General features: G+C 36.9%; 1 protein-coding gene across 8 annotated transcripts in view; it reads left to right on the forward strand.

Annotated features, from left to right (window-relative positions):
• Positions 1-13,080, forward strand: part of LOC118265744 (dystroglycan 1) — a 75,262-nt gene that overhangs the window by 37,607 nt on the left and 24,575 nt on the right. For all 8 annotated transcript variants that reach the window (XM_050694714.1, XM_050694717.1, XM_035578850.2 and 5 more), the window contains one exon: positions 9,993-10,041. The gene's annotated coding sequence lies outside the window, so the exon portion shown is untranslated. The remainder of the gene's footprint in view (positions 1-9,992; positions 10,042-13,080) is intronic.

Below are 13,080 nucleotides of genomic sequence, written 5' to 3' on the forward strand. Positions count from 1 at the left end.
ATTAACGTTACTGTATTTATTGCCGTTATAAACATTTAAAAAGGGGTTGAAATATGTGTGGAGAGCTATTGATTCGCAACCCTAATAAAATTCTCGTATTGAGACCGGCCCTATTTCATATATTGAGAGGGAACGCACATTCACCTCGGGTTCACTTTGGATTAAGATCAGTCAATTCAAAGCGTGCCATTCATAAAATGGATATGTCCGAAATTTGCTTTTCGAGCGTTTACATCCCACATCCGATGTAAATCTTCCTGTAGGTTGTATAGGAACAAGTATTCCTTATATTGGAAGTGTACAAGAGAATAAACCATATCCCGTTTTTGCTGCACGTTGTCTCTTGGTCTTTAATTTATTATGACACGCTTGCAACCTCGAATCCATGATTATGTCACATTTAGTGGTTGCATTTTATATTTTACTTGTTCCAATGAAACTTCAACCATTACAAAATGAGTCAACTCCGATATTAGTGAGCACTGCTATTTAACGAGTACCGTATGCATTTATGCAGTTTACTGCCCTCTCAAAGTCCATCCGGCTTCGTCTAGCAAATTTCTTAGTAGTTAGAAACTGTTGGTTGCTATGACGACTGGCAGAAAGCACGCAACTCGGTCACGCACAGCCGACTTGAACGTTCAGCTACAATTCCTGTTACACACCGTCAAATCTTTATTATGTCGCATCTGAAATTCTGCTTAAGATTTCCAAACAAAATCCCCAAGTAACTGTTACCTCTACACTGCTTTTATGCTAGATCAGCCCTTAGCCGAGTTTATCCACGTGAATTATAAAGTAATCTCTATGTTAATCCCGTTTAATTCTACCAAATTTCATGAAAATCTGCCTGGCACTGCCTTCCTGTAGATTAACAAACAAGCGGTACAAGCACGTGCTATCAACCTACCGCAATCCTCTGGCTTTTGTCAAATTGTTCATTTCTGTTCTACACAATTGTTAAATTGTATGAACAAAGAAATTAGTAAAAGGGGGTCTCACCTGGTACGAGTAAACAAGCAATAATGTTATCGAAAAACTTCACCAGCAATGTAAACATCCAAGTATTGTCTATTTCTTGAAATCGTAAACACGTTCCCAGCTGTATTATCATTCTAATCTACTTGTAATCGGGTCGCAATCTGCTCGTGTTCACCGAAATGCACTGTACGAGTATTCAATCCATTCCAATTACATTAGGATGTTTCGGAGGCTCCGATCCCCAAACCCCTTTTCAATTTTACAGTCTCATAACAATTACGTGATGAATATTTCCACCCCTAATACCTTAATGCCTTGTTTAATATTCAATGTCGTTTTGTTTATCATTATTAACCTAGGAAATGATTGAATTCATATCCTCATGATGATTTTTAAATTCCAAATAAATCATGATTAAGATGTTGGTTTCATTATCTTTTTTCTAATGAAAGAGGTCTTAATTACGTGTCTTTTTTTTTACTAAGCAGACAAATGAACAAAAAATTGAATGGATAATAAAATTAAAATGCAGTGATTTTCTTAAGAATTTAAACATGACAGTCTTCAATGACATTTGATATTGGTAATGCAGTAAAATTACATTTCAATTTCAAATTGAGTTCCTTTTCTTTCTCTGCAACAAGAATGTTCCGGTCAGTTAATTTTATTGACGCGTCATTATGTAGCTGTTTAATAATACCGTGACAACTTGTCATTAAGTAGTTTAAGCAAAAAGTCTGAAAATTTGACAGACTCGTGCGCGTTTTCACTTCTCGATTTACTTATGAACATTCCTCACTAGTGAACAATAACAGATCGATGCTCGCTTGTTTTAAATATAAACTGTTTTAAAAATCGAATGAGATTTACCGAACCTTTGTCATAAAGCAACAAAGCGTGTTATCCAATTTGGACAATCCTCTCGTAGCCAGGGGCGGCTTTCCGAGTTATAGATATTCTATGAAAGGAAACTCCGTTAAAATGATAATAATGTTTTAAATGTTGTTCCATTTTGCTGGTTCAGACTTGTAATTGAACTTTTATTAAATAAAAATATGATCCTTAAATAGCTCTTAATTTATGGACCCATATTCGTGACCAAAAATACTATTCGATTGTCAATTTCCAAAAGTACGAGCCACAGCACACTATTACTAAAACATCGAGCAAGAAACCAATACACGAAAATCCAAAAACACTTTTTCCTCAAGCGGTTCAATTGGGAACGCCCATTCAACCGATGGCAAGAAATCTAACAGTTTTGACCCTCCGCCGAGCGTGTGTATTTTGTGCAGACGTCACGTCAAGTCAATCAGTCGCGGCATGAAATCGATAGTTTCCGCAAAGATCACGGACTGCGAGGCTGCGAGCGCAGTACGTGTGAAGTGTGTACCTACGCACCTCGCATCTCTGTATCGATTCCCATATCCTACTTTTTATTACGCACCAGGTGCCCTTGTTTGTTTATTCATGGTCTAAACACGGAGTAAAGGATTCCACGATTTCCTCGCCTCCAATATATTTATCTACGATGATTTAAACGCTTATCGCCGCCCTGACGTCTGAAAGATTAAAAGTAAGTTCACGCCTTTACTCAGAATCGGAGATTCACACATTGTTTATTACTCATAACTAACCAGTAATAGATATCCTTAGTTATGTTTACATTCTACACGAATACAAGTAATTCATAAACAAAAACACTACTTACATAGTTATGATGAGAAACTTTGTGTAATTGTGTATGTTATCTTCATCTGCTAATTGTGACTAATTAATGTCAAAAGCCATTTGCATAGATTTGTATCTATGACAAAATATTATATGCATACTTAAAGAGCTATTAATTGAACATGAATCGGAACATTTAAAGCCGTTCGTTAGTTTTAGAAGTTACCAAAACCATTTCCATCTGCGTCAGCAACCAGCATCCGTTCAGCGGTCTAATGGAGCCATGTTTATTATTTTAATTGGTGGTTTCGTTAGCCACTATAATGCTGATTTTTAACAAAGAAATTATTTCAGTCTGCGAAATTTCAAAAGCGAAGAACAAATACGCGTTCTTAACACTGTTTGAGAGTTCACAACGGCTTTATTCGCGCATTATTATGAAGAGTTTTAATTAATATGGTTGTCTCGTTTACCGTGTTTCCATGTTATCCTCGAGGCAATTTAGCTAGAGCATAAAGCGCATTACGACGCCGTGTGGGGCCAACATACTAATTACGCAGCCGCGGAATTCTCGGCTCAGGGCCTGAACAACTTGTTCGCAGACTAGAGACAAACTACTCTCAACTTATACAACCTTCGTTTAGCTACAAGTATTGTACCCAGAGGACTCACGAGCTTCTCAAAAATCTAGAATTAAATTTTCCTTTAAGCAAACTAAGAGGCAACCTTTTACGTCATTGTCGTGTCCCCCGACGATTCTAACTCCAGTAATCTGACAATGGACATGAAGAAAAATCACGAAAAATAAAAGAGAAAACCTTCGTCGTCGTCTGACTTTATTTCTTGGGCAATAAGGGTTATTTTAGTAGTTCCAATTGTTGATAGACGTGCGGTTCGTTTGTAATTGGCGTTGCTCTACCTGTCTGAGAACTGGAGTTGTTCCCCCACGTTCGCAGGGGCGTATGTCAGTCACCTCTCGTTGTGCTGATAACTTCAAGTAAGTCATTATCCAAATACATAAATCTCATTTTACTAATTCGTGTCCAGTAATTGGCGGTTATATTCTTTGTTATGAGCACGCGAGCTCCAAGTTTTTACTTGATCGAATAAACTAGGAATAAATCCATGATTGGATTTGTTGCGTGTTGTGATTCAAGCGATAATTGTAGGTACACCACAAATTAGATAGTTATTGTGAGCGGATTAATTTCCAATAAATCTGTTTGTCTACATTCCACTAAAATGATATTACTAAAGTGTTAATATATTATTTGTACATTCCATTAATTCTATTCCATTCCAAAACTGATAATAAATTGTGTATTTATGATTACTATTGGAATTTGTTTCCAATCAAATTATTGGTATCTAAATATTAAATCAAATGAATACTTTTACTATAATATCTAACATAGTGAGATCGGTACAGCAACTTGAGTCCAAGGAATTTAATTAGGCACCAAACTTATCAGCTTAGGGATTTTGCTTAGCAAATTGTTTCACGTTAAGTTATCCCCAAGTGCGAGTTACCACACATTTTAACTTGATAATTAATTAATCATAACTTAGTCTACTAGTTTGTTGCCCTACCAAATAATGAGATACTTGATAGAAAAAAATTAACGAGCGCACTAGTTGCCCCTACATTTTTTTTTAAGTTCCCCTAAGTTTTCCTGGGATCCCATCATCAGATCCTTACCTCGTGACCATAAGACCAGTTAGGTATACTCTTCTCACATACTGGGCACAATTCCAGACTTCGCTACTAGGTACTGAACATTTTTCGAAAAACCGAAAAAAGACTAATAATACTTTGCCCGAGGCGGTCAATGTTACTTAAATAGTTATCAATAAAAATCATTTACAATTTCAAACATTCACGAATCAACCTCATTTCATTGTCCACCAATACACTATACACGGTACATTACATAAACAACAATCATTAACACAAGTAACTCACTTACATTAAAACAACAATAACCTCATACAAAAACAAACATACAAATTAATTAAGTAAACTTATTCATTGAAATGTACAATGGAAAATAGCACGAAGTAATCCCATTAACCCCAGTGAACTGGAAGCACCATTATCTAATATACGGGTGCTATATACCACATATACCATCGTATAGCATTCGCTATGCACTTTAGTAATAGTCTTAGTAATGAGTGTTAATCGGACATTGCCGCGCCCTGTGAACTAAATTTTATATCGACGCTGGTATCTTTCTACATCTGTGTTTTGATAGTAGAGATGATTTGTTTTGTTTATTTCAGAAGGGTTGTAGTTTTTTTGGAGTTAGTGTAAAATTTTATACCTAAGCTAGATTCAATTCACGTGGTCGGAGGCCGTTATATGCAAGTGTATTCATTTCCGTTTTAAAGATACTGAATTGATAGATTGTAAGTTCTACAACAGCAAACTACTCCCTGTTTTTTATATGGTCAAAATAATGTTAATATTCATGTTAATAATGTTAATTTTCCCAACACCGATCTTATCACCTATTTATCTTAAAAAAAATCTACTAAATAATTCTGGGTGATTCTAATTAATTACGTGGAGATTTTTTTTCATGAATTATTCAACGTGTTTCATTTTACTACCATTTAGGTATGCTTATTTTAGGCGTCCTAATCAATAACTGTTAAGGTCTTTAAAATAAGCGATCATGGTCAGTTCAAACAAACTGGGATCAACTCACCTAAATAAATATTGATTCTGATTGAAAAAATAATAGGATCTATAGCTATATAAGATATCCCCAATAACAATGATCATGAACAGAAGCAATGAATATTTAATAAAAACTTTATCCCCTTGAACAAGAGAAAACAACATTTGTTATCTCGCCCTCGTTATTGCCAAGTTTCTTGTATCTTAACGTTCTCTAACGTTACACAACTTCTCGCGATGTAATCATTATCCGAATTGTAGGTCGCAAACCGTGCCTAATTCGTACATGTATCATTTTCACTTTAAGTACAAAGGATATGGATCAAACTACCTTTAAAATGTTAACTACGACTGCAGGCCCACGATCAAAGGGCAGAAGAATCAACAATAATTACCCTAACGAATCAAGTTTACGTTTTAACTGAGCATGCAGCGGAAGGCGGTCGCAGCACGGAGCACCATAATGTACGGCCAGTCAGTCGGGTTAGTGGCATGCATATGACGAATCGCGACTCGCAGCGAGTGCATGACAGTTCAGTCACACCGATTAATTTGCCAGGAACCACCGGCGCGTGGAGCCGCGCCCACAGACCGCCTGGCAAGACAGGATTAGCTACACTTAGATCTAAAGACAACGGCCTTGTACAATCGCACAGATGTAATTGAGTTTCGTTGATTGAGATACATTTATTATAATGGAAATTACTCCCTCCCACTGCGAACGCCCTTTATTTCGTTCGTTTAACTTTACGCTTAGCTACAATAAATAGAGCATGACTCTACACAGTTATTCCTTTATTTTAGGGTGTAACTTAATATCGTGTAGCGGGTCAAATAACAACTAGTCAATATCATTTTTTCAGACGAAGCAAAATACAGTTGAAACATTTCTTTGTCTCAATTTTACAACGGAGCTTTATTTCCCTCGCGCTCATTCTCATTCTGTCAATCAAGCAGACAATCAGCACGCACGTAAGTAATTTTACTCCGAGATCTTGTTACTTCAACTAGTGTTCACTGTTCGCCGCCGACATTGACGAAAATCTCATATATCAAACTTGTGCGAAGTTTGTGCTCAGCGAATATACGGTTGAGCGTAGATTCACAATATATTTGTACACATAAATTGTACGTTATCTGACAGTGAGATATATTTCGGTGTCAATTTCCCTTTTACCGAACCGATAAGCGAGGGATCAGCCTCCTGCTCACCGACCTGACGAAGCAGTTATGTTTTTTGTTGGTTGCTCTAGCTCGCGTTACTCGTCAATCGTGATTCGAATAGTATTGTGTCGTGGGCGGCTACGCATGCTGTACCGTTGTAGTAATATTTACCGTGTTCATTCTTAGCGGCCAATACCCGTTTATCATACATTTTTACAATGTAGCAACAACCTACGGAAGCAAATATTTAGACAGTTTTTATAGAAAAACGTTTATGCTGCATCATTATCACGCGCGCACTGAGCAATTCACATTTCCATAAAAGTGTTGACAAAGGTTGCACAAGCGATGTGGCGCGGCGACAATTGCCCGGCGGCCCGGATGACATCACTGCCCTGCCTCCGCGGCACCGCTCCATCTCTGCGTAGTGTCATATATCGATGTTCGACACTGTCGCAACATTCAGTAATACATTAATTTGGGTCGTCCATTTGTAATTATCTCCGGTCTGTTGAACTTGTTTTATAACATTTACATTACCGTTTCTCTTCATTGATATAAATAACTGATAGTTCCTCCTATATGGTGCCATTAAACTGTAACCTTATATTACATCGAATGACATAAAAGTTGAGGTTATTCGAAAGTAAAACCGGTAGTATAATATAACTCACAGTTAAACCTGTTATACCCTTACACTCGATGACACCAATAAACGAAATGAAAATTCGAAATTATAGCCGTGTAATTACGACTCCAGTAGGCGAGTAGCACAAGACAGTAATTGAGTCATACCTTAATTAGTATGAAGTACCAATAAACGGAATCTAAACGATCGTTTACACATATTGGCTGTGTACCCCTATTATCAATTTCTTTTAAATTGGCCCTTATATTTATTTCAGTAACAGCTGCTATCGATTTACGAGCCAATTAAAAAGCTGTAAAGATTTATCGGTTCACTCGTAAATTGTAATTGTATCAAATATTTGTTGACACTTCGTTATACCGAAGCTACGGTCAACTTTGTTGACTATTTGTCAAACTTCCTAAACCTGTACAACTGTGGAATGGGTTCGGAACTTTGAAGTTGAGCGGTAATCATAAATCGTTTAAGATTAATATTAATAAATTAGTTTTCGATATGCCTTTCCTCAATATACCTGAATGATATTGAGGATAACCGCGGACTTCCCAAAGCATTAATTAATTCAATCTTGTTTGTCTGTTTCTCTCAACGCGTTTTTATTGCCTTTTGGTACTCTAATCGCCCAGCAACAACATAGTTCTGAAGCATTTTAGATACAAGTAGATACATACAGTTTATAAATAACTAAGGTATGGAAACTGAAGGTCGCACAGAAGTTTATTATTCCACCATAATCCATGTCTTGTGTCGAAAGCACACGCTAAAGAGCAACACGGCGTGGTAATACAAATAATGATTCACGCATGCTAACTGACATGAGCTCATACTGAATCATTACACCTTGAATTAAACTCATCAGAAATATAGCGTTAAAATCCTCACACCTCGACCGCCTAAAGCGAAAGCACTGGAATGAAATATATAGCAATTAACTCGTTCAAAAGTGTACATAACGGCTGTTTACAGTAAACGTGGAAGCTAAAAGCGTTTTACATAAATTTAGAGCCGCTGCAAACCAAAGGGAATTGCGAAAGTTTTCGGAATGAATATGCGAGGAGGTTTTAAATGGTAGCTGGTGGTGGTGCCGGTTGGTCCGATAAGCGGGCGGTTACACTCGAATCGTTTTGCACTTGCACCCGACTGCACACGATGTTAATATGTTACAGCCTCCTGTTCATGACACCCGATAATGTACGCAGTTTCTCTCGATATTTTCCCAACGGTATTGTTTTCATGAAGCTTCTGTTTTCACGTCGGCATTGCATTTCGTTGGCATTAATATTTAATCTTTCCGTGGTTGAAGCTCATAAAGAAAACATTGCTCTGTAAATCATCGATGTGCATTAAAAGCTTTGATTGCACGAGTTCTAAATGGTTTTCCCTGTGGTTCTTGAATAGATTTATTCCTTGAATGATCTTTAATTGCTTTTTCGACAGTTACGCATTATTATTGTATTTCAAATCAAGTTTCTACAACCAACACCCATCTGTTTTCATTAAATTACACTGTATGTACCGGATGAACAGTGTCATAAGTAGTCATAACTTGGTATTACATTATAAAATGCTCGCAGTATGTGTGACAATGGTCATACATACATCTAATTCTCGCCCTATTCGTCTAGATGACATCATTGTTCACTAACGCCGGCTTAAATTAGAGATAAACCATAAAAGCTATATGGATCGCCTTTATTATTCATCCTTTATCGAATTGAATACAAATGAGTTCATCGCTAGTCCCTTTGCTGTACCTACAAGTGACTATTATAATAAAATACAATCTAAATTTTTATTCTCTTTGTCCCTTACGAGGAAAGACGAAAGCAGAACTTAAAACAGTACCTGATCTGAATTTATTATTGCTTCCAATACTTACCTTACTTGATTCTCTCTACTAAAAATATTGTGTTCCACGATCTTTGAAAATATTGATATAATCGTCGCGCTCGGCAAGCGGTTTACTAAGCGCATTATGTTGTTATGACTTCGCGTTGACTTCTGCCCACTCGATACTTAATAATACATTCGGAGACTACAGACGTGTATGTGTTCAAAAGTCGCAGTCGTAAGTCTACAAACATGGGAGTAAAACCAGTCCTGTGTCTGGTAAAGGTCATATTGGGAACTATAACTTATAGGCAGTTATGAAAGTACTCTGTGAAGAATAATGTTCATAAAATTGCAGTAGTTCTTAGAACTTCAACTGCTATTTGAGTAACATCTGCTACCAACAAACTTCACCTCTGCTCCTGCAAAGCAAATAGTTATCAGAAACTATATTGCAATGATTTTATTCATAGCGTAGTTATTGTATAAGTGGGTCAGGATTGAGCCAGCTCGGGGTAAAGTTGGCAGGCAACGGATGTAGCGCCGAGAAGTCGACTGTCCAACAAACTTGTAATAAAGCCACGGACGAACGCTAAATGCTATTTGCTGTGTTGGACAAAGGTTTGTTTTGTTGTATGCGAACACACCAGCACCTTTGTTGTATGACAATACTCGCTAAATGAAATATTAAAGTTAAATAAATCCTCGAGCAAATCAACGTCCTCTTCAATATTTATTATTCTCTGAAGTCTGTGGCTGAGTACGTAGTTTAGAAGTCTTGAAGACATTAAGAATTTTTGCGCTCACAAATCCACAATTTTCTTAAAAGTAAGCTTCAAACTCGTACCTATACAAGTTTGAAGTATTCACGATCGTGATGTTGAACATTCTCCGCAATATAAATTAAAATTAAGGGTACCTCAAGATTAATTCCATTCAAAGGCAGCTATAAATTTTCGTGTTAATTTCTAAAAAGATCTCATTTACATAATGCCGTTTTCTTTATCTTTTCAGGTCAAAAAAGTTCCTGTAACGCCGTCCATTGCGGCTTTAATTTAAACAAGTAAGTGTTATTGAACGATCTTTTGTTATAAATTAATTTCTACTCGAATATTATCGTTATGAATATTTAAAAGCGTCTGAGGTCTGAGTTTATTTAAGTTAATTCTCAATTCGTTCTCTGTACAATTTGTTTTAGGTAAGGTTGGAAGGAAATTTATTGAATACTTGTGCTTAGAAACTATTGTTGTGGTTTCGGGATCTAGGGCCAGGGTCAGTGCTTAGCCACTAATGAGAGAACGCTATACGACGGACTCTCGTTTAGATCTGAAACAAATGGTCCGTACTCGCCCAGGCAACTAAACCTTCCTGCAAAATCAATAAAACAGTCTGGATATACTTTAGATATGGATAAAATTTTCATATTATATAATATCTCGTCTTTTGTTCACCAAGACTGACATGTAACTCACAATTGTCATTTTTCACTACTTATACATGTTATTACTCAAATTGTAATTGTCGATTGTCTCAATCAACGAGGCAGACCATTAAACCCATCTATTATGTTAATTTCTATCTCCATTTCACAAACGTTTCGTAGAACACCAATTACAATGTATGCAGTTAACGTTTTCGTTATTGTAACCTCATAAAATCATTAAGCGCTATGTTACACTCGTGGGTACCAATTGAAACTAACTACGCACATCTGTGTGTTCCATTTAAATATGGGCCACAATGCGACATAAATAACAGCAGATTGGCAAGACCGTTCCTTTAGTATTACCTATATCTATTTACGATATTTTCTACTTCAGGATCTTACGTGATGAATCAGGTTATTGAACTGTCATTCTTGGAGGATGTGTCATTGCAACATTGGGATGGTTGATCGTAAAATTGTAACCAACATTGGATTGGTCAAACATTGAACCGCCATTGCATTGGTCAAACGTTGAACCAATATTGGCTTGTGCGATACGAAATTTCGCAGTTTCGCGCGGTACTACGGTATTCTAGTCGTATGTTTTCACATATTCTAAAGCACTAAATCTCCAGCTGCCATGACGACCGGTACTGCACTGTTTCATGGGTTAACGGCCTTTCACCCTTCTTATTCTTTTTCTGTCTGCCTGCTAATTGCTGAATCCGCTTTAGAAAATCTCTTTTATCTCACCAATAACCAAATTTTTATATTGTTCACCCCAGACATTTTCTAATCTCTCTTAATTTCCATTTAAAAATTGTATTATTTTAAAAGCGAATTAATTTCTCTGTCGCCTAATAAAAAGTACATTAAACCCTGTGCTTATGATACCAGAACATAAATGCGGGATTTCGTTTAATAAAGACTATCGTAAATCAGTTTAATGGCGTCTGAATATAATGTCCAGTATCGCTGCAATATCCCACTAATGCGCAGAATGCAGCGGATTCCAACACGAACCTCCTTTTCCAAATTGCACTCACTTGTACACAAAGATGTGTTAAGAAAAATGCAAGCGAAACACTCTTGATCGCAGATTGCGGAATGATTGAAGTAGTTTGTCAATTTAAGGTGAAGGTGATGATCCACATTGACACATCTTACTGACCTTAGAACACAACAAGATATTTCGTTCAAGGTCCAAATAATTATCATTTGCTGCTATTTCTGTGGCTCCGCTTTGTTCCCAGCGTTTCTGATTACACAGACCGTGTTTATCGCGTCAGTTACCACGGAATTACAATTTTCTAGATACATTTAACAGGTATAATCTCGTAGGATTTTCCTACATGTGTCCCAGAATCCCAAATGATCCTAATATCTATATGTAAATCAGTGTCGGTCGTAGGCAACGCTGCCAGGGTTCAGCGCTTCGTCTAGACAGGCATTGTACCGGTACTCGTAATTGCCTGCCTAATTTGCACATTACTGTATCACAGTCATAAGATCGAAATGTTTATGGTAATTCTGGTACATACTTAGGTAAATTGTAGTAGCAGAATTAAAATAAATGTTAAAATATTTTCACAGAATAGTCTACCACACAGACCAAAAGCTTTCCAGCAAAATTGCAGTTCTTCATCAATTTTATTTCCTAAATTCGTTAAAGGCACGATTTAGCTAGATCAGTAACTTGATAAATCGGGATAACGACTCGCTCTGATTGTTCTTAAAAAATCGGGTTCAGTTCGAATACTTTTCAATTCGGACGCTTTTGCTCTACACGGTTGATTTACTTTTTATGGACTTTCGAAAGGAATTTCATTTCATCAAACCTAACTAATTTCTGACGCGTAACATCAAATAGCCATTAAGCACACATCAATTTGGACGTGAATAAAACTTGAATGCTGGTTGATAACAATCTGTCTGTAGCCAGACAAATAAATCGCCGTTCCCCGAAATGTCTGGCCATAAAGGGAGAGGTGTTTTGGGGCCAGTGTCGTGTAAATCACAGTCTGGTGCAGTCTGTGGCCCGCCCCTTGCGTACACATGCCAACAATATTGCAGATTTGCCTGGCGCAAACGACAAACGTACACCCAAAGGACAATGTTGGCTATTACGTGCACTCATCTCAAGTGTACGATGCTCTAGTTTCGTTTTATACGGCCACATCTTTCCGTCGTGAAAGCTTAGTATCTGTCTTAGAAAGCTGAATCTTTTTTTGCGGAACAATGATCGCCATAACACTTAAAAAACTTCTAGCATTGTCGAACACGTAAATAAAAGCAAGATTCTTATATTGAACGAAACTATTGTGGTACCGATATTGAATGCATCGAGAAATGTTGTAGAAAATCGACCAGCAGATACGAATGATTTCTTGAGTGTTGTACGAAATTGAGTTTCAACTGGATTACCTACAGTGTAATGCGATTGCTTGCAAGCCAACCGATACTGTACTTACCATTCATTGACGTCATTTGCTTCTCAGTGATTGTGAAAATAGGTACTCGATATTCCCTAAATTATCTGCATATCTAATAACAAATCTTACTACAAACATTCACTTTGTAGGCAACGAAATCTTTACCGGATTACAATCCGGGTATCTAGACAAGAGAATACGTTGTAAGATTATTCACCGAATCCAAATCATGTTATAATTCAGA

This window comes from Spodoptera frugiperda, chromosome 7, assembly GCF_023101765.2.
Source record: "Spodoptera frugiperda isolate SF20-4 chromosome 7, AGI-APGP_CSIRO_Sfru_2.0, whole genome shotgun sequence".
NCBI classification, from domain to species: domain Eukaryota; kingdom Metazoa; phylum Arthropoda; class Insecta; order Lepidoptera; family Noctuidae; genus Spodoptera; species Spodoptera frugiperda.